Source organism: Haematobia irritans, chromosome 5, assembly GCF_050003625.1.
Source record: "Haematobia irritans isolate KBUSLIRL chromosome 5, ASM5000362v1, whole genome shotgun sequence".
Taxonomy (NCBI): Eukaryota; Metazoa; Arthropoda; class Insecta; order Diptera; family Muscidae; genus Haematobia; species Haematobia irritans.
The window spans coordinates 134294113-134320786 of record NC_134401.1 but is presented as its reverse complement, the minus strand read 5'-3'; the positions used below and the strand labels follow the sequence as shown (position 1 = coordinate 134320786).

The 26674-nt window shown below is 27.8% G+C and overlaps 1 protein-coding gene across 3 annotated transcripts in view; it reads left to right on the top strand.

Annotated features, from left to right (window-relative positions):
- The first annotated feature begins 13376 nt into the window (after positions 1 to 13376).
- Positions 13377 to 26674, top strand: part of Rgk3 (Rad, Gem/Kir family member 3) — a 257419-nt gene continuing 244121 nt past the window's right edge. The window contains exons 1-2 of one of the 3 annotated variants that reach the window (XM_075311150.1): positions 13377 to 13875; positions 14751 to 14824. The gene's annotated coding sequence lies outside the window, so the exon portion shown is untranslated. Of the gene's footprint in view, positions 13876 to 14423; positions 14825 to 26674 lie in introns of those variants that run through there. The other 2 variants (XM_075311149.1, XM_075311151.1) reach the window with 2 other exon arrangements.

The window sequence follows — 26674 nt, the reverse complement described above, 5'->3', positions numbered from 1 at the left end:
ATTTAATTCCAGAAAAAATGTTGTCAAATATTTACTTCTATAGAAAATTTTGTTAAAATTTTATGTCTATAGAAAATTATGTCCCAATTTTATTTCTATAGAAAATTATGTCAAAATAGTATTTCTGCAGAAAATTTTGTCAAATTTTATGTCTATAGAAAATTATGTCAAAATTTTATTTCTATAGCAAATTTTGTCAAAATTTTATTTCTATAGAAAATTTTGTCAAAGTTTAATTCTATAGAAAATTTTGTCCAAATTTTATTTCTATAGAAAATTTTGTCAAACTGTTATTTCTATAGAATTTTTTTTCAAAATTTTATTTCTATAGAAAATTGTTTCAAAATTGTATATCTATAGAAAATTTTGTCAAAATTTTATTTCTGTAGAAAATTATGTCAAAATGGTATTTCAAAATTTTATTTCTATAAAAAAATTGTGAAATACACCTTAGTTGGAAATGAATATTTTGCAAAATCTATCAAAATGTTGAGAATTCTACCAATCTACTACACAGTAAAAAATCTATAATTTTTAGTAGAATTCTACCAACTGTATCAAACGTGGTCCCAGAGCCAAAAGGACATTAATTCGTGACAACTTAGAAACAATCAAAATTTTCATAGAAATCCTCAAAAAATCGAATTTTCGAAATTTGTTTTTGTCATATCTCCTTAAATATTCGTCCTAGAGCCATAGGGACCAGAATTAGTAACCAAACCAAAAAATCAAAATTTTAATGAAAATCTTTAAAAATTATAATTTTTATATGAAAAATTATTTTGGCCATATCTCCTTAAATGCGTCCTAGTGCGAAAAGAAGGTTAATTTGTGATCACAACCCAAAAATCAAAATTTTGATGGAAATCCTCAAAAAATCAAATTTCTTATATGAAAAACTTAAATTGGCCATATTTCCTTAAAGATGCGTCCCAGAGCGAAAAGGACAATATTTCGTGACCACCCCAAAAAAAAATCAAACTTTCGATGAAAAAAAATCTAAATTTTTATATGAAAAACTTCTTTTGGCCATATCTCCTTAAATATACGTCGTAGAGCCAAAAGGAGGTTAATTTGTGACCACTATCAAAAAATCAAAATTTCGATGAAATCCTCAAAAAATCCAAATTTTTTTATAGGAAAAACTTATTGTGGCCATATATCTTTAAATATGCGTCTTTAATATCCGTTTTGGAGGTGATCATACCAGAAAATTAAAATTTCGATGAAAATTCTCAAAAATTCAAATTTCTATATAAAAATAAATATGCGTCCTAGTGTCAAAAGGACCTTTACTTGTGACCAGCCCCAAAACATCAAAATTTCGATGAAAATCCCCACTCCAACAAAAAAATTCAAACTTTGATGATAATCCTCAAAAAATCCTCGAAAAAAAACAAAAATATGAAAAACTTACTTTGGCGATATCTATGTAAATATGTCATCTATAGCCAAAAGGAGGTTAATTCGTAACCACTCCCAAATCCTCATAAAATCAAAATTTTTTACAGGAAATCTTAGTGTGGCTATATATATTTAAATATGCGTTTTGGGGGTGGTCACCCCAGAAAATTAAAATTTCCATGAAAATCCGGAAAAATTCTAAATTTCTATATACAAAAAAAATGTCTCCTTAAATATGTGGCCTAGAGCCAAAAGGGCCTTAATTCGTGACCACTCCCAAAAAATGTAAATTTGTATAAAAATCCTCAAAAAATGCAAAATTTTATGTGAAAAACTTATTTTGGCCATATCTCCTTAAATATGCGTTCTAGAGCCAAAAGGCCCTTAACTCGTGACCACCACCAAAAAAATCAAAAATTTTGATGAAAATCCTCAAAAAATCCAAAGTTTTATATGAAAAATTTGTTTTGGCCATATCTTCTTTACTATGCTCCCTAAAGCCAAAAGGACTTTAATTCGTAATTTAATTCAAACTTTTATATGAAAAACTTATTTTGGACATATCTTCTTAATTGTGCATCATAGAGCCAAAAGGACCTTATCAAACTTACGATGAAAATCCTCAAAAAATTCAAACTGTTATGTGATAATTTTGGTTTGGCTATATCTCATTAAATATGCGTCATAGAGCCAAACGGATCTTAATTCGAGACCAGCCCCAAAAAAAAAAAATCGAAAATTTCTTCTTAATCCTGAATAAATCGAAATTTTTATATGAGAAATTTATTTCGTCATAACTCTTAAACTATGCAAATCCGTCATTCAACTTGCAATGACCTGAAACTATCTGATATTTTGGCCACTTTATTTAAACCACAAAACACAAGCACTTATAATAGTCTTTGTGTGGGACATTTAAGGATGACAAAAGAAAACAAGAAACACGGAAAATGACCTTGGAAGATATCGACTCAACTCAACTTTGTTCTGGTCAATTTCAAAACGATACTCAATGACTTTATTGTGAATTTTATTATCTAAGAAAGAAAAAAAAACATTTTGACCTTTGTACAAGAAATGTGTCCCATAAAATTGGTAACAAAACCAAAGGCCATGAAGAAACGAAAATATTTTCTCTCATGCGTTTCACGGAGATAGCCAAAATTAATGCACAAAATTTTTTATCGAATAACGAAAACCAGTACTCCTCTTCCAAATATACAATACGGGCCAAAGAGGTTTTGTTGGCAAGTCCGCAAACCAACTTTGTCATGGCGTAATATTCTCGATTACGGCGTTGGCAAATTTGCAACCCAAAAATGGAATAAATCAAATCGAAAAACATTTAAGTGATTATCATGACCTATGATATTTTTGGGGAAAATGATGTTGCCTATAAGGCGAGATAGGAAGGTACAAACAATTGCAGATGTTACGTCCATTTCTTAATGTAAATGCCATTCATTTGCTTTTGTTGTTTTTTTTTTTGTTCGTATAGTGAATTGCTGGGGAGGATGCCATGGCAACCTCTTAATGTTTGCCATTATTTTCTTTTTAAGCCATAAACAGTGGACTTTCATTTTTGCTCTGTGATGATGCTTTTAATGATTTCATAGCTTTGTTTCTTACTCTCACTATTGAGATTGGGAATTCGATGTTTTTTGTTTGGCTAAAAGCCAATAAATTTTTGAATTTATGTGAATTTCTTTGTTTTACATTGTGCTGAGGGGAAGTTTAGTGGGCTTTTATTATTTTTTTTATTTTTCGTTGTGAGATTTACATGTAAATATTGGCCTTTCGAAAATTCGTGCAGTGTAATTATACTGGAACTTTTAAAAAATCGCATCGGTAGAGTGGAGCATATGGCCATTATTTAAGAATTTTGAAGTTATTGCCGACAAAATGCTGACATCATCGATTGAGAATTTTCTCTACCCTCAGGCCTACACTAAAGCGCATTAGGTCCGTTTATCTCTAGGACCCTTACTTAGGGTGCTATGGAGAAAATACGTTTTTCATATACACATTTGGATTTTCATTGCCATTATGATTTTTTGGGGGTGGTCACGAATTTATCTCCTTTTGGTTCTGGGACGAATATTTAACGAGATATATGCAAAACAAAAATTTGGATTGTTTGAGGATTTTCATCGATTTTATTTGGAGGGGTGATCACAACTGTAGGCATATTAAGGAGATATGGCCAAAACAAGTTCATGCTATAAAAATTGGACTTTCTTAGGATTTTCTTGGAAATTTTAATTTTTTTGGAGGTGGTCATGAATTAACCTCCTTTTGGCTCTAGGACGCATATTTAAGGAGACATGGCCAAACAAGTTTTCCAAATAAAAATTTGATTTTGTTGAGAATTTTCATGGTTTTTTTTTCACGACTATAGGTCGTTTTGGCTCTAGGACGCATGTTTCAAGAGATATTGCCCAAACAATATAAAATATAAAAATGTCGATTTTTTAGGATTTTTATCGAAATTTAAATTTTTCGGGGTGTTCACGAATTCACCTCTGTTTGGCTCTAAAACCACGGTTGCCACTCGAGCCAAAACTAATCTATCAAAACTTAGAGCAAATGTTACCAAAGAAACTACCAAACAAAAAATCTCATTTTGTCAAAATTTTTTTATACCCACCACCATAGAATGGTGATGGGGGTATAATAAGTTTGTCATTCCGTTTGTAACACATCGAAATATCGATTTCCGACTACACAAAGTATATACACAGAAAAAAATTTCACGAAAAATTTTCCAATTAAAATTTTAATTGAGTTTTAAAAAATATTCAATTAAAAATTTAATTGAATCAACAAATTTTTTAATTGAAACAATTTTTTAATTGGATCAATTAATTTTTTAATTGACCTTCAATTAATTTTTTAATTGATACTATCATTTCTGTGATTGAAGACATTTCAATTAAAAAATTAATTTGATCAATTAATTTCCTGATTGAATCAGAAAAAAATTTTTTGTGTGTATATTCTTGATCAGGGAGAAATTCTAACATGATATAAACATGTCCGTCTGTCTGTCTGTTGTAATTACGCTACAGCCTTCAATAATGAAGCAATCGTCCTGAAATTTGACACAGATTCGCTTTTTGTTTGCAGGTAGGTCAAGTTCGAAGATGGTCCAAGTTTTGATATAGTCCCCATATAAACCGACTTCCCAAATTTGGGGTCTTCGGCTTGTAAAAACCGTAGTTTTTTTCCAATTTGCCTGAAATTGGAAATCTAGAGGCACTTGAGGACCAAAAAAAGGTGTGCCGAAAATGGTCAGTACCGGTTTTCATAGACCAATATCCCCTATAGACCAATATCCCGATTTTCCTTCTTGGGCGTCTAGAAACTGTATTTTCTATCCGATTTGTCTGAAATTGAAAATCTGGAAGTATTTTTGGACTATAAAAAGGTGTGTCGAAAATGGGGTGTATCGGTCCATGATTTGGTATAGCCTCCACATGGACCGATCTCCCGATTTTACTTCTTGGGCTTCAAGAAACTGTATTTCTATCCGATTTGCCTGAAATTAAAAATCTAGAGGTATTTTAGGACCATAAAAAGGTGTGCTGAAAATGGTGTGGTGAAAATGTTGAATATTTTTTTTCAAAATTTTATTTCTATAGAAAATTTTGTCAAAATTTTATCTCTATAGAAAATTTTGTCAAAAATTCATTTCTGTAGAAAATTTCGTAAAAATTTTATTTCTATAGAAAATGTTGTCTAAATTTTATTTCCGTAGAAACTGTTGTTCAAGTTTTATTCTATAGGAAATGTTGTCCAATTTTTATTCTATACAAAATTTTGCCAAATTTTATTTCTAAGAAAATTTTGTCAAAATTTTATTTCTATCGACAATTTTGGCAAAATTTTATCTCTAATGAAAATTTTGTCAAAATTTTATTTCCGTAGAAGATCTTGTCAAAAATTCATTTCTGTAAAAAAATTCGCCAAAAGTTTATTTCTATAGAAAATTTTGTCAAAATTGTATTTCTATAGAAAATTTTGTCAAAATTTTATTTCTATAGAAAATTTTGTCAAAATTTTATTTCTATAGAAAATTTTGTCAAAAATTCATTTGTGTAGAAAATTTCGTAAAAATTTTATTTCTATAGAAAATGTTGTCTAAATTTTATTTCCGTAGAAACTGTTGTTCAAGTTTTATTCTATAGGAAATTTTGTCCAATTTTTATTCTATACAAAATTTTGCCAAATTTTATTCCTATAGAAAATTTTGTCAAAATTTTATTTCTATCGAAAATTTTGTCAAAATTTTATTTCTATCGAAAATTTTGGCAACATTTTATCTCTAATGAAAATTTTGCCAAAACTTTATTTCCGTAGAAAATTTTGTCAAAATTTTACTTCTATAGAAAAAGTTGTCAAAATTTTTTTCTATAGAAAATTTTGTCAAAATTTTATTTCTATAGAAAATTTTGTCAAAAATTCATTTGTGTAGAAAATTTCGTAAAAATTTTATTTCTATAGAAAATGTTGTCTAAATTTTATTTCCGTAGAAACTGTTGTTCAAGTTTTATTCTATAGAAAATTTTGTCCAATTTTTATTCTATACAAAATTTTGCCAAATTTTATTTCTATAGAAAATTTTGTCAAAATTTTATTTCTATAGAAAATTTTGGCAAAATTTTATTTCTATAGAAAATTTTGTGAACATTTTATTTCTATAGAAAAATTTGTCAAAATTTTATTTCTATAGAAAATTTTGTCAAAATTTTATTTGTGTAGAAATTTTCTATAGAAAATTTTGTGAAAATTTGATTTAATATACGTCCTAGGACGTATATTTAAGGACGTATATTTGTTGCAAAAAAAAACGATTATTTCTTTTGGCCATGCAAAGATTGTAGCTTTATTGAATACACATTTGAATTGAAGCCAAACAATTGGAATTTTTGGATTTTGGGTAAATTTCAAGGCCAAAAAGTCTAAAGCGCAATGCAAAGCAAGTAATAATTTATTGCTCTAAGAAAAAAGAAACAAACAAACTAAAAGCCCCATATACTTGATGTAGTGAATGGTGTCTCACAAGGGAAATGTTAACGTAGAAGTTTTCGAACATCAATGTTAAGACAAGAACTAAAAGTTTTGAGCTCTAATGTGAACAAAGAGAACATATTTATGGGCACACACACATGTGTATTTACTAATTTTGACAATTATAGTTTTCAAAGGCTACATACATTAGTAGTGTACTCCTTTAATTTAAGATCTATGTTTACAAAACTCCCAAGGGTTCTTCATAGTAAATGTGAAATTAGTAAGAAAATATGCGAAACTTAGGTCTGATGTTTCCAATCCATGGTGGGGGAAAATGAGATTTTTCCCCAATATTTATTTTGCTATTATCACAAATATCTCATATATACTTGATGTATTTTCACGGTCGTCAATAAATTCTTTCTCGGTCTAATCATATCGGTCTTTTTTGCCTGTCGTTTTGAATAAATAGAGATATTGCTAACGGGGCACATCGAACAGATAGACGCAATATATACCGACCCCAAGATGTGAAATCTACAGCATTCTGACGCCCTATTTTCCATTCCAATTGAAATTTCTTACGTAGCGTTTGTTTTTACTTAGTAACTTTTTTTTGTGGCTAATTTGACACTTTTCACCCATCACCATCTTGTGGTGATAGGTATAAAATGGGCTTGGACTAAAGCCATTGATGTTCCAAAAAGTGCAATAGCTTACCGATATACAAACAAGTAAGTAAAGTCTAAAGTCGGGCGGAGCCGACTATATTATACCCTTCACCACTATGTAGACAAACATTTGTATTACCATCTCAACTACTTAAAATTTGCTGGGAGCTAAACAAAAGTTTGCATTTCCAGATACAAATACTTTTAATGGAAACAATTTTTTGTACTTCTACAAAAACTCTAGAATTAAAATTTAAATCGGCTAACGCTCTGGGATGAAACACAATGATAGTAAAAAATATGGGAAATATGAAGCGAGAGAAATTTTAATGCAATTGTACAAAAGAGATTTATGATTTTTCAGGCGATACATATGTATTCGAGATATAGGATAATTAGAGTAATATTTACAATTTTTGCTACTCAGAAGTGGCGATTTTACAAGGATATTGGTTAGATCTCGCCAAGATATATGGTCAAGTGTGGGTTGTGATATATTACTTGGTCTAGTCGGGCGACTTGGAGCCTTATTTAAAACTCATCCGTTCTGTGGAAATTTTGGCATTGCAGTGTGTAGGATATGGCTAAGATATAGGGAAATCATCACAGAATTTTGTGTAAAGTGTTAGAATTTTGGCCATATTTGTATTCTCTGAGGAAACTATCCAGTCAATTGGAGGCAAATCCCATTGAAAATGGGTCTAAAATATGAAACAGTCTATCATATTTCCCCAACTCTGGTGTACGTATCTATGGGAGCTATATACAATCTGAACCAATTTTGACTAAATTTGACATGCATAGTTACAATAATAATTCTGCTATCTATGCGAAATTTCACGTAAATGGGAGTATAACTTTGGCCCCCCTGGTCATATGAGTGCAAATCGGACGGGAGATTTATACGGGAGCCATATCTAAATATGAACCGATTTCAACCAAATTTGCCACAATTACCTATACTACTAAACGTACTCCTTTTGCGAAATTTGAACCAAATCGCGGCAAAACAATGGATTTCGAGGCCATATAAGTTCAAATCGGACGAAATATATATATGGGAGCTATATCTAAATCTGAATCGATTTTGACCATATTTGGCACATACAATAGTATCGTTAAAAGTACCGCTTGTGCAAAATTTGAAGTAAGTCAGGGCAAAACTCTGGCTTTTGAGACCATATAAGTCCAAAACGGGCGAAAGATATATATGTGAGCAATATCTAAATCTGAACCGATTTTAACAAAATTTTACACACTTAACGATACTATTAAACGTACCCCTTGTGCAAAATTTGAAGCAAATCACGGCAAAACTCTGGCTTTTGTGGCCATATAAGTTCAAATCGGACGAAAGATATATATGGGAGCTATATCTAAATTTGAACCGATTTCAATCAAATTTACCAAGCATTGGTAGAATGTCAATTCTACCCTCTGTGCAAAATTTCACGAAGATCGGTAGTAAACTTTGGCCTCTGTGGTCATATGAGTCTAAATCGGACGAAAGATATATATAAGAGCTATATCTAAATCTGAACCGATTTGGCTGATATTTTGCAAGATTTTTGAGATTTATAATATATTTTGATGTACGGTATTTCAAGAAAATTGGTTGATAAACACGCTAACTATGACCACATCGGGGATAAATCTGAACCGATTTTTTCCAAAACCAATAGCGATTGTCTCTGTCCCAAGAAACGGCCCTATGCCAAATTTGAGGACGATCGGACGGACTTAAATTGCGAGTTGTACTTTGTGCACAAAATTACATATACAGACAGACGGACGGACAGACAGACAGACGGACATCGCTAATTCGACTCAGAATTTAATTCCAAGCCGATCGGTATACTAAAAGATGGGTCTATGACCACTATTTCTTGGCGTTACATACAAATGCACAAACTTATTATACCCTGTACCACAGTAGTGGTGAAGGGTATAAAAATAGAAACACTGGGAAAGTCAAGGAGTTGCTTCGCTCGCACGAAAGTGGTCAGATAACGAATTTTGTTTTCTCCAATGAGAAGCCATTTACTTGTAAAAGAGGTAAGCCGAAAATTTTCACATTCAATTGCCTCCAATTGTAATGGTGTGGGTCCTTAACGGCCAATGGTCGCTACCCGCTCATACCTATCGATCACAAATAAATAAATGCCAAATATTACTGAAAAAATCTCCTTAAGACATTACTGAAGCCCTGGCCTGACAAACATTTCGGCAGCAGACGACGGGCATTCCAACAGGGCTAAGCATTATGATACTCAGCACGCATCAACCAAGAATGTCTCAATAATGAGATTCCTCGCTTCATTTCTAACGCCCAAAGGCAAACCAACTCGAATTTTACATGTGTTTAGGTTGCACCAGAAAGGGAAAGTTTCTACTTCTTTAAAAAAGGGGAACTTACTCAAAATGGACTTGATAGTATGACCCAACACGAATATAAACAAGTATAAACGGCCGTAAGTTCGGCCAGGCCGAATCTTATGTACCCTCCACCATGGATTGCGTAGAAACTTCTACGAAAGACTGTTATACACAATCGAATTACTTGGGTTGTGGTATCTTAAATCGTTTTCTAAATTGTGAGTTAGTCCACACGTGGTATATATTAGACAAAAAGGTATGTAAGTCTACAAATAATTACGAATCGATATGCACTTTTGCACGGTACGTAGGGAGCCAGAATTGAAATATGGGGGACGCTTATATGGGGGCTATATACAATTATGAACTTGATATGGACCAATTTTTGTGTGATTGGGGATCGATTTATCTGAGGGCTATATATAACTATCGACCGATATGGACCTAGTAAGGCATGGTTGTTAACGGCCATATACTAGCACAATGTACCAAATTTCAACTGACTCGGAGGAAATTTACTCCTCCAAGAGGCTCCAAAACCAAATCTCGGGATCGGTTTATATGGGGGCTATATATGATTATAGACGAATATGGACAACTTTTGGCATGGTTGTTAAACATCATGTACCACTATATATAATTATGGACCGATGTGGATATATACTAACACCATGTACCAAATTTCAGCCGGATCGGATGAAATTTGCTTCTCTCAGAGGCTCCGCAAGCCAAATCGGGGGATCGGTTTATATGGGGGCTATATATAATTATTGACCGATGTAGACCAATTTTTGCATAGTTGTTAGAGACCATATAATAACACCATGTACCAAATTTCAGCAGGATCGGATGAAATTTTCTTCTCTTACAGGCTCCGCAAGCCAAATCTGGGGACCGGTTTATATGGGAGCTATATATAGTTATGGACCGATAGAGACCAATTTTAGCATGGTTGATAAATACCATATACTAACACCATGTACCTAATTTCAGCCGGATCGGATGAAATTTGCCTCTCTTAGAGGGTCTGCAAGCCAAATTTGGAGGTCCGTTTATACGGGGGCTATACGTAAAAGTGGACCGATATGGCCCATTTGCAATACCGTCCGACCTACATCAATAACAACTACTTGTGCCAAATTTCAAGTCGATAGCTTGTTTCGTTCGGAAGTTAGCATGGTTTCAACAGACGTACGGACGGACATGCTCAGATCGACTCAGAATTTCACCACGACCCAGAATATATATACTTTATGGGGTCTTACAGCAATATTTCGATGTGTTACAAACGGAATGACAAAGTTAATATACCCCCCATCCTATGGTGGAGGGTATAAAAAAGAAATAAAATTTTGACAAAATCTTCTATACAAATAAAATTTTCTATAGAAGTAAAATTTTGACAAAATTTTCTATAGAAATAAAATGTTGACAAAATTTTCTATAGAAATAAAATGTTTACAAGATACTCTACAAAAACAAAAATTTTGATAAAATTTTCTATAGAAATAAAATTTTGACAAAATGTTCTATAGAAATAAAATTTTGACAAAATTTTCTATAGAAAAAAAAATGTTGACAAAAATTTCTTTAGCAATAAAATTTTGAGAACAATTTATTTAGCAATAAAATTTCGACTCAATTTTAGATAGAAATAACATTTTGGCAAAATTGTCTATAGAAAAAAAATTTTGACAAAATGTTCTATAAAAATAAAATTTTGACAAAAATTTCTTTAGCAATAAAATTTTGACAAAATTTTCTATAGAAATAAACTTTTGACAAAGTCTTCTATAGAAATAAAATTTTTTTCGAAATAAAATTTTGACAAAATTTTCTATAAGTACGAAATTTTGACAAAATTTTTAATAGAACTAAAATTTTGACAAAATTTTCTATAGAAATAAAATTTTGACAAAATTTTCTATAGAAATAAATTTTGACAAAATTTTCTAGAAATAAAGTTTTGATAAAATGTTCTATAGAAATAAAATTTTGACAAAATGTTCTAAAGAAATAACATTTTGACAACATTTTCTATAGAAAAAAAAAATTTGACAACATGTTCTATAAAAATAAAATTTTGACAAAATCTTCTATAGAAATAAAATTTTTTTAGAAATAAAATTTTGACAAAATTTTCTATAAGTCCGAAATTTTGACAAAATTTTTACAAAATTTTCTACAGAAATTAAATTTTGGCAAAATTTTCTATAGAAATAAAATTTTGACAAAATTTTCTATAGAAATAAAATTTTGACACAATTTTCTATAAATATAAAATTTTGACAAAATTTTTAATAGAACTAAAATTTTGACAAAATTTTCTACAGAAATAAAGTTTTGATAAAATGTTCTATAGAAATAAAATTTTGACAAAATGTTCTAAAGAAATAACATTTTGACAAAATTTTCTATAGAAATAAAATTTTGACAAAATCTTCTATAGAAATAAAAATTGACTAAATTTTCTATAGAAATAAAAATTTGACTAAATTTTCTATAGAAATAAAATTTGGACAAAATTTAATATAGAAATAAAATTTTCTATAGAAATAAAATTTTGACAAAATTTTCTATACAAATAAAATTTTGACAAAATGTTCTTTAGAAATAAAATTTTGACACAATTTTCTATAGAAATAAAATTTTGACAAAATTTTCTATAGAAATAAAATTTTAACAAAATTTTCTATTGAAATAAAATTTGGCAAAATTTTCTATAGAAATAAAATTTTGCAAAAATTTTCTATAGAAATAAAATTTTGACAACATTTTCTATAGAAATAAAATGTTGACAAAATTTTCTAAGAAATAAAATTTTGACAAAATTTTCTATTGAAATAAAACTTTGAGAAAACTTGCCCTTGAAAGAAAAATTCAATAAAATTTTCTATAGAAATAAAATGTTTACAAAATACTCAATAAAAATAAAATTTTGATAAAATTTTCTATAAAAATAAAATTTTGACATAATTTTCTGTAGAAATAAAATTTTGACAAAATTTTCTATAGAAATGAAATTTTGACAAAATTTTTCTATAGAAATAAAGTTTTGACAAACTTTTCTATTGAAATATAATTTTGACAAAATGTTCTATAGAAATAATATTTTGACAAAATGTTCTATAGAAATAAAATGTTTACAAAATTTTCTATAGAACTAAATGTTGTCAAAATGTTCTAAGAAATAAAATTTTGACAACATTTTCTATAGAAATAAAATTTTGACAAAAGTTTCTATAGAAATAAAATTTTGACAAAATCTTTTATATAAATAAAATTTTGACAAAATTTTCTATAGAAATAAAGTTTTGACAAAATTTTGTATAGAAATAAAATGTTGACAAAATTTTCTAAGAAATAAAATTTTGACAAAATTTTCTTTAGAATCTCTTATTCATTTGATTGTTGCTTGTTTTCCTAACCTGCGTATATAACCTGAACCACCTTAATATACAGGGACTCCCGCCCAAGGAACATAACCAAACAACTTTACAAAAAGCCAGCCAAACAACACGACACTAATATGTATGGAAATGCACTTTTATCGCTCTCCCCCTCTGTAGCATTGTTTACAAACACAAGAAGAGCTACACTGTTTGTCTCTCACCATGGCGAGTGAGTAGGGGTGTAGTTGTGTGTGTGTGTGTTTCTTCATACAGTTCACACACGACTCTATTACTATGGGACCAATACAAGAAGCTTTTCTGTGACGTCACTATGCAAAACAAAAAAAAAAAACTTCAAAGCATGCGCATTAGAACGTAGCGTAAATTCAGCCATTGACTTTTTAGCGTAAAACCAAAAGCTTTTTGCCATGCCACAACCAATACCACGACGAAAACTCTTGTTAGCGGCATGTGAACCGTTTTCTATGAAACTTTAATGTGACCAAGTCATTCAGTGCAACGCGGACATTGGCCCCTTTAACATTAGCTAACGGAGTCAAATACGGAATAACAAACCAAAAGAAAAAGTAAAATACTAAGCAAGTCTACGTAACTAAATATACAACGTGTGTGTTAGTGTGAACGTATTGAGCGCAAACAAACCAAAATTAAAAATGATCAAAATAGAAAATTAAAAAAAAAAAACAAAAATCGGAAAAAAGTGATGTTGAAATTTTTAATCTAAAAAGAAATTTATTTAAGAAATAATTAATATCGGGTGTTTCCAGTGAAAGCATTTAATTTTGATACAATTTGAATTTGAATTTTTATTACTTTCTTCCATTACGATTTAATTGTGCGGTGCCCTAATTTCATTTGTGCATTACAAACAGAGGCAAACAAATTTAGTTTTACATAAACATTTGAAGTCTTAACAACGCCCGGCGAATACAGAAAACCCGAAAAAGGGAATAAAGTGCATTTTGTGAAAGTTATAAAGGAAAAACAAGGAAAACTAGGTGGGAGAAAATATAACATACCAAACTATGGGAAAAAAATATTAACAAATATTTGTATTCAATAAATTCATAATTCTTTTAAGAAACACAAAAACAAAAAATTAAAAACAAAAACATAAAAAACAAAAATATATAAATTAAAAAATTAAAAAATTAAATAAAACAAATAGGAAAATAAATCAAACTAAAGAAATTGATAAAATAAATAAATAAAAAATATACACAAAAAATTATAAAATTTTTAGATACCTTTTTTCAAAAAAAAAATTGTAATTAAATTAAAATTAAAACGATATTTTATATTAATTGTAAACAAATTTAAAATTACTTTACTCATCACAATTTTAAAACAACAGTTTTAGTGCAAAATTAACAAAAAAAATAAATAAAAAAAAAAATAAAATAAAAAAAATAATAATAATTTTTATTATTGTTATATCATTACAATTTTTAAAAACATTTCAAAATTTCCTTAAGTCATCGCAATTTTAAAACAGCATTTCCCTCACCATCACTATTAGAATCAATTTTTTTTTTTCAACTTAAAAAAAAAAACGGTGCTAACTTTTATTGATCATATAATTAAATTAAAACGGTAATTACTAACATTACAAATTGTCTACACGAAAATAATAATCACAAAATTTGTTGTTAAAAAAAATCAATTTAATCTCCGTGTATTCATCCATTTTCGAAATTTTGTTTAGCTTCCGTTTCCTTTACGTGCTGCAAGTGTTATAATTAGACCGGTGGTGCCATCGTTTCCTCCTTTTTTGTGAAAAACTTACTTGCGTGTCTCTAAGTTTTTTTTGTGATTATTGTGAATTTCTACCACAAAAATATTAATTTTATATTTATATTGACTGCAACTAAAGGAATTCCAGTACTACACCCCACTACTTCTTAGCTGACTTGTATTTGGATTTTTAAAAATCGCAACATTTTATAGGTAAGTTTTCTTATTTTAAAAATTTTCCGTAATACGTAAAATTTAGTTTTGTTCAAGGTTTAGTACACTAACATGGTACACTAAAAAAAACATGCTCAATTCCAAAGATTTTTTATACCCCCACCATAGGATGATGATGGAGGTATGATAAGTTTGGCATTTCGTTTATAACGCATTCCGATTTCCGCCTACATATACTATAAGTATTACTGATCATTGAGAAATCTTAAGATGATCTAATGACGCAGGGGTGTCTGACAATCTATTGTAATCACGCTGGTGCTATAGTACTAAGATGTGTACAGATTCATTTTTTGACTGCCATCAGGACAAATACGTGGATGGGATTTATCGGTCTAGATTTGATCCGAATCCCGATTTGGAAGTTATAAGTCAAGAGTTTTTTTAGATTTAAATGGACACTGGCATTTTTACCCGATTTGTGTTTATCGGCCTCGATTTGATCCGAATCCCGATTTGGAAATTACAAGTCAAGAGTTTTTATACCCTCCATCATAGGATGGGGGTATATTAACTTTGTCATTCCGTTTGTAACACATCGAAATATTGCTCTAAGACCCCATAAAGTATATATATTCTGGGTCGTGGTGAAATTCTGAGTCGATCTAAGCATGTCCGTCCGTCCGTCCGTCCGTCCGTCCGTCTGTTGAAATCACGCTAACTTCCGAACGAAACGAGCTATCGACTTGAAACTTGGCACAAGTAGTTGTTATCGATGTAGGTCGGATGGTATTGAAAATGGGCCATATCGGTCCACTTTTACGTATAGCCCCCATATAAAGGGACCCTCAGATTTGGCTTGTGGAGCCTCTAACAGAAGCATATTTCATTCGATCCGGCTGAAATTTGGTACATGGTGTTGGTATATGGTCTCTAACAACCATGCAAAAATTGGTCCACATCGGTCCATAATTATATATAGCCCCCATATAAACCGATCCCCTGATTTGGCTTGCGGAGCCTAAAAGAGAAGAAAATTTCATCCGATCCGGCTGAAATTTGGTACATGATGTTGGTATATGGTCTCTAACAACCATGCAAAAATTGGTCCATATCGGTCGTTAACTATATATAGCCCCCATATAAACCGATCCCCAGATTTGGCTTGCGGAGCCTCTAAGAGAAGCGTATTTCATCCGATCCGGCTGAAATATGGTACATGGTGTTGGTATATGGTCTCTAACAATCGTGCAAAAATTGGTCCACATCGGTCCATAATTATATATAGCCCCCATATAAACAGATCCCCAGATTTGGCTTGCGGAGCCTCAAAGAGAAGCAAATTTCATCCGACACGGCTGAAATTTAGTACATGATGTTGGTATATGGTCTCTAACAACCATGCAAAAATTGGTCCACATCGGCTAATAATTATATATAGACCCCATATAAACCGATCTCCAGATTTGGCTTGCGAAGCCTCAAAGAGAAGCAAATTGCATCCGATCCGGCTGAAATTTGGTACATGGTATTGGTATATGGTCTCTAACAACCGTTCAAAAATTGGTCCACATCGGTCCATAATTATATATAGCGTCCATATAAACCGATCACCAGATTTGTGTTGCGGAGCCTCAAAGAGAAGCAAATTTCATCCGATCCGCCTGAAATTTGGTACATGATATTGGTATAAGGTCTCTAACAACCATGCAAAAATTGGTCCACATCGGTTCATAATTATATATAGCCCCCATATAAACCGATCCTCAGATTTGGCTTGCGAAGTCTCCAAGAGAAGCAAATTTCACCCAATCCGGTTGTAATTTGGAACATGGTGTTAGTATATGATCTTTAACAACCGTGCCAGAATTGGTCCATATCGGTCCATAATTATATATAGCCCCCATATAAAACGTTCTCCAGATTTGACCTCCGGAGCCTCTTGGAGGAGCAAAATTCATCCGATCCGGTTCAAATTAGGAACGTGGTGTTAGTATATGGTCGCTAACAACCATACCAAAATTGGTCCAATCACACAAAAATTGGTCCATATCGGTTCATAATCATGGTTGCCACTAGAGCCAAAAATAATCTACCAAAATTTTATTTCTATAGAAAATTTTGTCAAAATTTTATTTCTATAGAAAGTTTTGTTCAAATTTTATTCGGTTCATAATCATGGTGGCCACTCGAGCCAAAAATAATCTACCAAGATTTTATTTCTATAGAAAATTTTGTCAAAAGTTTATTCTATAAAAAATTTTGTTAAAATTTTATTTCTGTAGAAATTTTTGTCAAAATTTTCTTTCTATAGAAAATTTTGTCAAAATTTTTATTTCTATAGAAAATTTTGTGAAAATTTTATTTCTATAGAAATTTTGTTAAAATTTTATTTCTGTAGAAAATTTTGTCAAAATTTTATGTATACTTTGTCAAACTGAATTATATACGTATTGGATCGATCTTTTTTGATTTAATATATAGCACGTATGGACTTACATACAATTTAGAAGATGGTGTTAGGAGGTTTTAAGATACCTTGCCATCGGCAAGCTTTACCGCAATTAAGTAATTCGATTCTGGATGGCAGTGTTTAGAAGAAGTTTCTACGCAATCCATGATGGAGGGTACATAAGCTTCGGCCTGGCCGAACTTACGGCCGTATATACTTGTTTAGATTTAAATTATCACAATGGACTGAATAGTCTAAGTGAGCCTGAATCTTAATCGGGCTGCCACTTTAACCTAACCTAGATTTAAATGGAATTTAAAATCCATACACATTTTATTTCCACAAAGACTTTTGTCGAAAAAGGTTCATCTCGATCCATGGTATGGTCCCCATATAAATCTATCTCCCGATTTAACTTCTTGCACTTCTAGACTCCACAGTTTTTTTTTTTTTATCAGATTTTAGTTCTCAAATAGATGTATCGAATATGATATGTATCAATAACTTCATTGGCATTTAGACACTACGATTTTTATCCGATTTGTATAATAGTAGAAATTGAGAGGTGTTTTAGATCCAAACAGTAGTATTGTAAATTTGATTTATATCGGAAAGTGTTTCGTAGAATCCCAATATAACCGGGCTTCCCGATTGAACTTATTAAGGGAACAAAAGGTGAATTTATCATACAAAATGCCAGGAACTTCATATGAAATTTCCCGATTTCACTTCTCGTATGTATTCGATTAATAACCCAGCAAACAAATTTGGAAATTCTTCCAAAGGCACAACTTTAAAAGCGCTTTCAGAAGATGCTCTCCCAATGATGTTCGTTATTTTAACTACCCAGGAAGTTCTTTTAATTCAATTTTATATAACTTCGTTTTTTCATACTTTTAATCGGTAATTTTAACTTTTTTTGTTTCAAATAGGTTAAAAACAGAGTAAGAATTCATAAAATGGTACAAATCATTTAAATTTGCTCGAAAAACATGCTAAATCCAATCTGAAAAAATTGTGAATTTTTGAAAATATTTGAGGTCAAACATTTCCGACAATCGTTAGAATCCATTAAAAATTATAAAAAATTATAAAAATTATTTATTTGACAAAATATCACAGAATTTTTTAATTTACATCCAAAACATTGAATTCGGACCCCATCTTAAGAAGTGCTGCAAATTCAGTGCAACGGCCGTTGAAATGGGGAACTTCCGTCTTCTGACAAGTCCATGTTAAATTCATCGCTTCTGCGTCAATTTTGCACCACTTCCGGATCCAAAACGAATATTTTCATTACTTTTTTTCCATTTTCATTAATTCATTAATTTTTGTATTAACCCGGTATCAATGCAGGATGATTTAACTTAGGCCAACTATACACACAGAAAAAAATTTCCGTAGTTAAACTAACGTTGAATTTAACTTATTTTTATTGGAAAAAAATATTTCCTAGTAGTTAAATTTTGAAAATTTTCTACAGCTTAATGAAATCTTAATTTTTTAAGTATGTCTCAAAAATTTTATGAACTAAACGTGGGTATAAAATTCAATGACCGTACACATAAGTTCGATATGAAATAAAGAAAACGAAGATTTTCGTACGATTCCCAAAAATAGTAAGAATTAACTACTGTATGCTTAAAATGGTGATGATTTGGCGCCAATGATTTTCTTCTTTACCTTTAGTTCATTTTTTCTTCTATTAGAGGATGTAATTTCGTGAACTGTAGTTAAAAAGTATAACAGGGCATTACATTTTCCTGGTTTTAACAACGCTTTGTGGTAATCTCAAAATGTGGAGTAAAATTTAGTTCAATTATCGTGCGAGGTAGTTTATTCTTCCTATAAAACAGTTCACTTTTTTTTCAGTGCATGTTGTGTCGCAAGGTAAATCGGATTATCAAAATTTTATTTCCATAGCAAATTTTTGTCAAAATTTTATTTCTATAAAAAAATTTGTCACATTGTATTTCTACAGAAAATTTAGTCAAAATTTTATTTCACATCTACCAAAAATAGGAGAAAATGTTACCAAAAAAAAAATAAGGATCTTATTTTGTCAAAATTTTATTTCTATAGAAAATTTTCTCAAATTTGTTTTCTATACAAAAATTTGTCAAAATTTTATTTCATTCGTTTCGATTTGTTATTGTTGGTTTATTCTTCAATCACTATTGTTGTTTTGGATGTCAGCTTAAAACCATGAATTGACCAAACTACAAGCGTAACATAGCTTAACCAAAAGAGGAAAATAATGTTTGTCAAATTTATTTGGGCAAAGCCCTATAGACCTCAAGATGGTTGGATGGACGCACGTTTCGGAATTACCACATTCCTCATCAGCATCCTCTACTTGCAGCAAAACTATCAACCAATTCTGGTAGTTCACCAAATCCAAAGTGAACCACACTTGAACCTTCCGAAAAAAGGTTTATGATAGTCGGCTTTTGCCGAATAAATCTTTGTACAAAAATTTCTCTTTTCCTTTGCCAATTTCAAATCGTCGATTTGAGTGCAGTTGGCTGGGTTTATTTTATACGTTTTGTTTTGTTATTGTTGGTTTATTCTTCAGTCATTATTGTTGTTCTTTATTTCAGCTTAAACCCAGCTTAACCAACAGAGGAAAAGACAAACATTATTTTCCTCTGTTGATTAAGGTACACTTGCAGTTTAGTCAATGCATGGTTTAAGCTGAAATCAAAAACAACAAAAAAGTTTTATATCTATAAAAAATTTTGTCAAATTTTATTTCTATAGAAAATTTTGTCAAAATTTTATATCTATAGAAAACTTTGTCAACATTTTATTTCTATAGAAAATGTTGTCAAAATTTTATTTCCATAGAAAATTTTCTCAAAATTTTATTTCTATATAAAATTTTCTCAAAATTTTATTTCTATGAAAAATTTTGTCAAAAATTTATTTCTATGGAAAATTTAGTCAAAATTTAACTTCTATAGAAAATTTTGTCAAAATTTTATTTCTATAGAAAATTTGGTCAAAATTTTATTTCTATAGAAAATTTTGTCAAAATTTTATTTCCATAGAAAATTTTCTCAAAATTTTATTTCCGTAGAAAATTTTCTCAAAATTTTATTTCTATGGAAAATTTTGTCAAAAATTTATTTCTATAGACAATTTTGTCAAAATTTTATTTCTATAGAAAATTTTGTCAAAATTTTATTTCTATAAAAAATTTTGTCAAAATTTTATTTGTATAGAAAATTTAGTCAAAATTTAACTTCTATAGAAAATTTTGTCACAATTTAACTTCTATAGAAAATTTTGTCAAAATTTTATTTCTATGGAAAATTTTGTCAAAATTTTTTTTCTATAGACAATTTTGTCAAAATTTTATTTCTATAGACAATTTTGTCAAATTTTTTTTTCTATAGACTATTTTGTCAAAATTTTATTTCTATGGAAAATCTTGTCAAAATTTTATTTCTATAGGCAATTTTGTCAAAATTTTATTTCTATAGACAATTTTGTCAAAAATTTATTTCTATAGAAAATTTTATCAAAATTTTATTTCTATAGAAAATTTTATCAAAATTTTATTTCTATAGAAAATTTTGTCAAAATGTTATTTCTATAGAAAATTTAGTCAAAATTTAACTTCTATAGAAAATTTTGTCACAATTTTATTTCTATAGACAATTTTGTCAATTTTTTTTCTATAGACAATTTTGTCAAAATTTTATTTCTATGGAAAATTTTGTCAAAATTTTATTTCTATAGACAATTTTGTCAAAATTTTATTTCTATAGACAATTTTGTCAAAAATGTATTTCTATAGAAAATTTTATCAAAATTTTATTTCTATAGAAAATTTTGTCAAATTTTATTTCTATAGAAAATTTTGTCAAAATTTTATTTCTATAGAAAATTTTGTCAAAAATTTATTTCTATAGAAAATTTTATCAAAATTTTATTTCTATAGAAAATTTTATCAAAATTTTATTTCTATAGAAAATTTTGTCAAAATGTTATTTCTATAGAAAATTTACTCAAAATTTAACTTCTATAGAAAATTTTGTCACAATTTTATTTCTATAGACAATTTTGTCAAATTTTTTTTTCTATAGAAAATTTTATCAAAATTTAATTCTATAGAAAATTTTGTCAAATTTTATTTCTATAGAAAATTTTGTCAAAATTTTATTTCTATAGAAAATTTTGTCAAAATTTTATTTCTATAGAAACTTTTGTCAAAATTTTATTTCCATAGAAAATTTTGTCAAAATTTTATTTCTGTAGAAAATTTTGTCAAAATTTGATTTCTAGAGAAAATTTTGCCAAAAGTTTATATCTATAAAAAATTTTGTCAAATTTTATTTCTATGGAAAATTTTGTCAAAATTTTATTTCTATGAAAATTTTGCCAAAATTTTATTTCTATAAATTTTTTTTTTTCAAAATTTTAGTTCTGTAGAAAATTTGTGAACCCTTAATTGGAGAGGACTATTTTATTAAATCTATAAAAACATGAAGAATTTTACCAAAAAAATTTACCATTTTTTGTCGGATTCCACCAATTGTGGCAATAGTGGAGATGACTCGTCTTGTGTCTTATATTCTAATTATTCTTCCCAAATTGAATCATTTCTACCAAGACCGTTCTCATAAATGCGTATGTTTACTTACAAGGTGAAGATGTACATTTTCATAAAATTCTTCCAACTTATTTTGTTAACATTTGCTATAAGATAATCTTCTAATCTAATCTTCTTCCAACAATTGCAATTTTATTTAAATTTTCCACAATGTAGAACAACAATGAGAAAAATGTCGACTTTTCAATTTTTGTTTTAATTTTCAAAAGTCCACTTTTTCGAAATTTCGAATATCATTTTTCGACTTTAGCGAATAAAGAAAAGTTGACTTTGGACCTCGGGAATTCCAAATTGTTTTTGATTTTTCACCATAAAAAGAGCTAAGGCACATTCCTGTTTAAATTCTTATAAGGCTTTTCGACAATTTCATTAAAGTTGGATTAGTTGATATTGGTCACTACTAATAGTAAATTAGTCGATTTTGAAGTTTACAAAAAGTCAACTTCCATTTTTTTTAATTTAGAATTTTGAAAATAATAATATAATCTTAATTTACGAACCGGCTTAATTAAAAAAAAAATCGCCCTATAACTTTTACTTTTATTTTTATTGTTTTTGTTTTCTCAAAAATTTTTTATCCCTTCCCCCCTTATTAAGTACTATATAAGAATTATGTAATATTATATTACTGGTAAAACTTTTCCTTTCTAACTTCTCTTGTACCTTCAATTACCGCAAAGTCAAATATGCTATACAAAAGTAATGTTAATGGACATTGTTTCTAGGTTTTTATCGTAACTGTCGGTTAACTTGAAATCTATGGCCATTAAATCTCTAAGGACAAATTTACAAGAGACTTAGAAGAATGTTTATTGTTTTCTTTTCTCTTTTGCGTATTTAGGTTAACAAAATGATTTGTTTGAATTTAACATACCGGTTCTCGGCCTTTTTCTATCCTGTGTCTCTTCCTCACTAGATTGATATATTTCATTTCAAAAATGTCCCAGTTGTTCAATAATTCAAATGTGTTTTTTGGGATATTTTTGTGACATGCTTTATAGGGGCTTTCTAATATTTTGGCAGTTGCAAGAAAAATTGCTTGTTTTCCGTTGTCTTACGTAAAGAGAGGTAGTCTTGAATTTTGATGCTTAAACAAAATAATGAAAAAATAAAATAATAATATTAGTAATAATAATTTCAAAATAAAATTTTATTTTAGAATTCATATTTAATATTATCAAAAAAGAAAAGACAGAATTATGTCAATTTTATAATGTCAGCTGTTGCATTAACTCAATTTGTAATCCATACCGGGCGTGTTTGCCACAGTTGGTAGAATTCTAACAAAAATGGTAGGTTTTTTACTGTAGATTGGTAGAATTCTGGAAGATTTTGCAAATTATTCCTTTCCAACAAGGAGATACTTCATAAACAGAAATTTTGAAAAACTTTTCTATACAAATAAAATTTTGTACAAATTTTCTATAGAAATAAAATTTTGTACAAATTTTCTATAGAAAATAAAATTTTGCATAAATTTTCTTTAAAAATAAAATTTTGCAAAAATTTTCTTTACAAATAAAATTTTGCACAAATTTTCTATAGAAAAAGAATTTTTCAAAAGTTTTCTACAGAAATAAAATTTTGCAAAATTTTTTTATAGAAATAAAATTTTGTAAAACGTTTCTATAGAAATAAAATTTTGTAAAACGTTTTTATAGAAATACAATTTTATAAAAATTTTCTATAAAAAAATTTTTGATTAAATTTTCTATAGAAATAAAATTTTGTAAATATTTTCTATTGAAATAACATTTTACAAAAATTTTCTATAGAAATAAAATATTACAAAAATTTTCTGTAGAAATAAAATTTTGCAAAAATTTTCTTTCAAATTTAAATTTTGCACAAATTTTCTATAGAAATAGAATTTTTCAAAAATTTTCTACAGAAATAAAATTTTGAAAAAATTTTCTATAGAAATAAAATTTTGCAAAAATTTTCTATACAAATAAAATTTTGTAAAATGTTTTTATAGAAATACAATATTATAAAAATTGTCTATAGAAATAAAATTTTGCAAAAATTTTATACAGAAATCAATTTTGATTAAATATTCTATAGAAATAAAATTTTGACAAAATTTTCTATTGAAATAAAGTTTTGCATAAATTTCCTATAGAAATAAAATATTGCAAAAATTTTTTGTAAAACTAAAATTTTGCAAAAATGTTCTTTAAAAATAAAATTTTGCAAAAATGTTCTTTAAAAAGAAAATTTTGCACAAATTTTCTTTAAAAAAAATAATTTTGCAAAAATTTTCTTTACAAATAAAATGTTGCATACATTTCCTATAGAAATAGAAGTTTTCAAAAATTTTCTACAGAAATAAAATTTTGCAAAAATCTTCTAGAGAAATAAAATTTTGCAAAAAATTTCTATACAAATAAAATTTTGTAAAATGTTTTTATAGAAATACAATTTTATAAAAAATTTCTATTAATATAAAATTTTGCAAACATTTTCTATAGAAATAAATTTTGATTAAATTTTCTATAGAAATAAAATTTTGCAAAAATTTTCTGTAGAAATAGAATTTTTCAAAAATTTTCTACAGAAATAAAATTTTGCAAAAATTTTCTATACAAATAAACTTTTGTAAAGTGTTTTTATAGAAATACAATTTTATAAAAATTTTCTATAGAAATAAAATAGTGGAAGGATTTCCTATAGAAATAAAATTTTGACAAAATTTTCTACAAGAATACAATTTTGCTAAAATTTTCTATAGAAATAACAGTTTGCAAACATTTTCTATAGAAATAAATTTTTGCAAAAATTTCGACAAAATTTTTATAGAACTAAAATGTTGACAACATTTTCTGTAGAAAAAAATTTTGACAAAATTTTATATAGAAACAAAATTTTGACAATATTTTCTATAGAAATAAAATTTTGCATAAATTTTCTATAGAAATAAAATTTTGACAAAATTTTATATAGAAACAAAATTTTGACAAACTTTTCTATAGAAAGAAACTTTTGTACAAATTTTCTATAGAAATAAAATTTTGCATACAATTTCTATAAAAATAACATTTTACAAAAATTTTCTATAGACATAAAATTTTACACAAATTTTTTATAGAAATAAAGTTTTGCAAAAATTTTCTATAGAAATAAAATTTTGCAAATTATTTCTGTAAAAAAAAAATTGTAAAAATGTTCTTTAAAAATAAAATTTTGCAAAAGTTTTCTTTACAAATAAAATTTTGCACAAATTTTCTATAGAAATAGAATTTTGCAAAAATTTTCTACAGAAATAAAATTTTGCAAAAATTTTCTATAGAAATAAAAATTTTGCAAAAATTTTCTATAAAAATAAAATTTTGTAAAATGTTTTTATAGAAATAAAATTTAGCAAAATATTTCGATAGAAATAAAGTTTTTACAAAATTTTCTATAGAAATAAAGTTTTGACAAAATTTTCTATAAAAAAATGAACAAAATTTTCTATAGAAATAAAATTTTGCAAAAATTTTCTATAGAAATAAAATTTTGCAAAAATTTTCTATAGAAAGAAAATTTTGCAAAACTTTTCTATAGAAATAAAATTTTGTCAAAATTTTCTATAGAAATTAAATTTTGACAAAATATTCTGTAGAAATAAAATTTTGGACAAAATTTTCTATAGAAATAAAATTTTGACAAAATTGTCTATAAAAATAAAATTTTTATAAAATTTTTTTTAGAAATAAAATCTTGATAAAAATTTCTATAGAAACAAAATTTTCCAAAAAAATTCTATAGAAATACAATTTTGACAAAATTTTCTATAGAAATAAAATTTTGGAAGAATTTTCTAAAGAAATAAAACTTTGCAAACATTCTCTATAGAAATAAAATGTTGAGCAATTTGCTATAAAAATAAAATTTTACAAAAATTTTCTATAGAAATAAAATGTTGAAATAATTTTGTATAGAAATAAAATTTATCAAAAATATTCTATTGAAATAAAATCTTGCAAAAATTTTCTATAGACATAAAATTTTGTAAAATGTTTCTATAGAAATAAAATTTTGCCAAAAAAAGAAAGAAGGGAAATTTTCCTTGAAGTATAGAAAAATATTTTTAAATTAAATAAATAATAATTAAAAATATAAACTTAGATATTGATTCATTGAATTAAAGAAAAAAATCTTATTATATAGGTAGGACTTACTTTGACGAGTTTGCGTCTTTGGTTTAAAGTGTTTTTTATTTGAAATTAATAAGACCTGTTTTATAGCTTTGTTAATATATCGCAAAAAGAGAAGGAAAATTCTCTAAAGCGGATATGTATCCTAGTTCTAATTTTATACAGCCTAGATTTAGTGATAGATAGTTTAAAAAATTCCTTATTTTAAAGATGCAACATGTTATCATTACCAAAAATCATTACACAGAAAAAATATCACCTAAGTTTATTCAATTAGCATTTTAATTGGATTTTAAAAAATATTCAATTAAAGATTTTATTGGTTCAACAAATTTTTTAATTGAAACCAAAATCATTCACAAAAATTAATTATATCAATTAATTTTTAATTGGGACAATTAATTATTTAATTGACTTAGTTGATTGATACTATCATTTCTGTAATTGAAGATATTTCAATTCAAAATAATTGGATCAATTAATTTCCTGATTCAAAACAACAAATATTTGTTGTGTGGGTAATGAAAAATGTTTGAATTCAAGTAAACTTTTTTTGAGTGTATATACCCAAAGTATGAGCATTAGACCCTTGGTGTTTAATAGAATCAAACACTCAAGAATCACTATCGTCCGTCCATCAATATCTTCTTATGCCCGTCGATAGATGTCTCCTTTTGTGT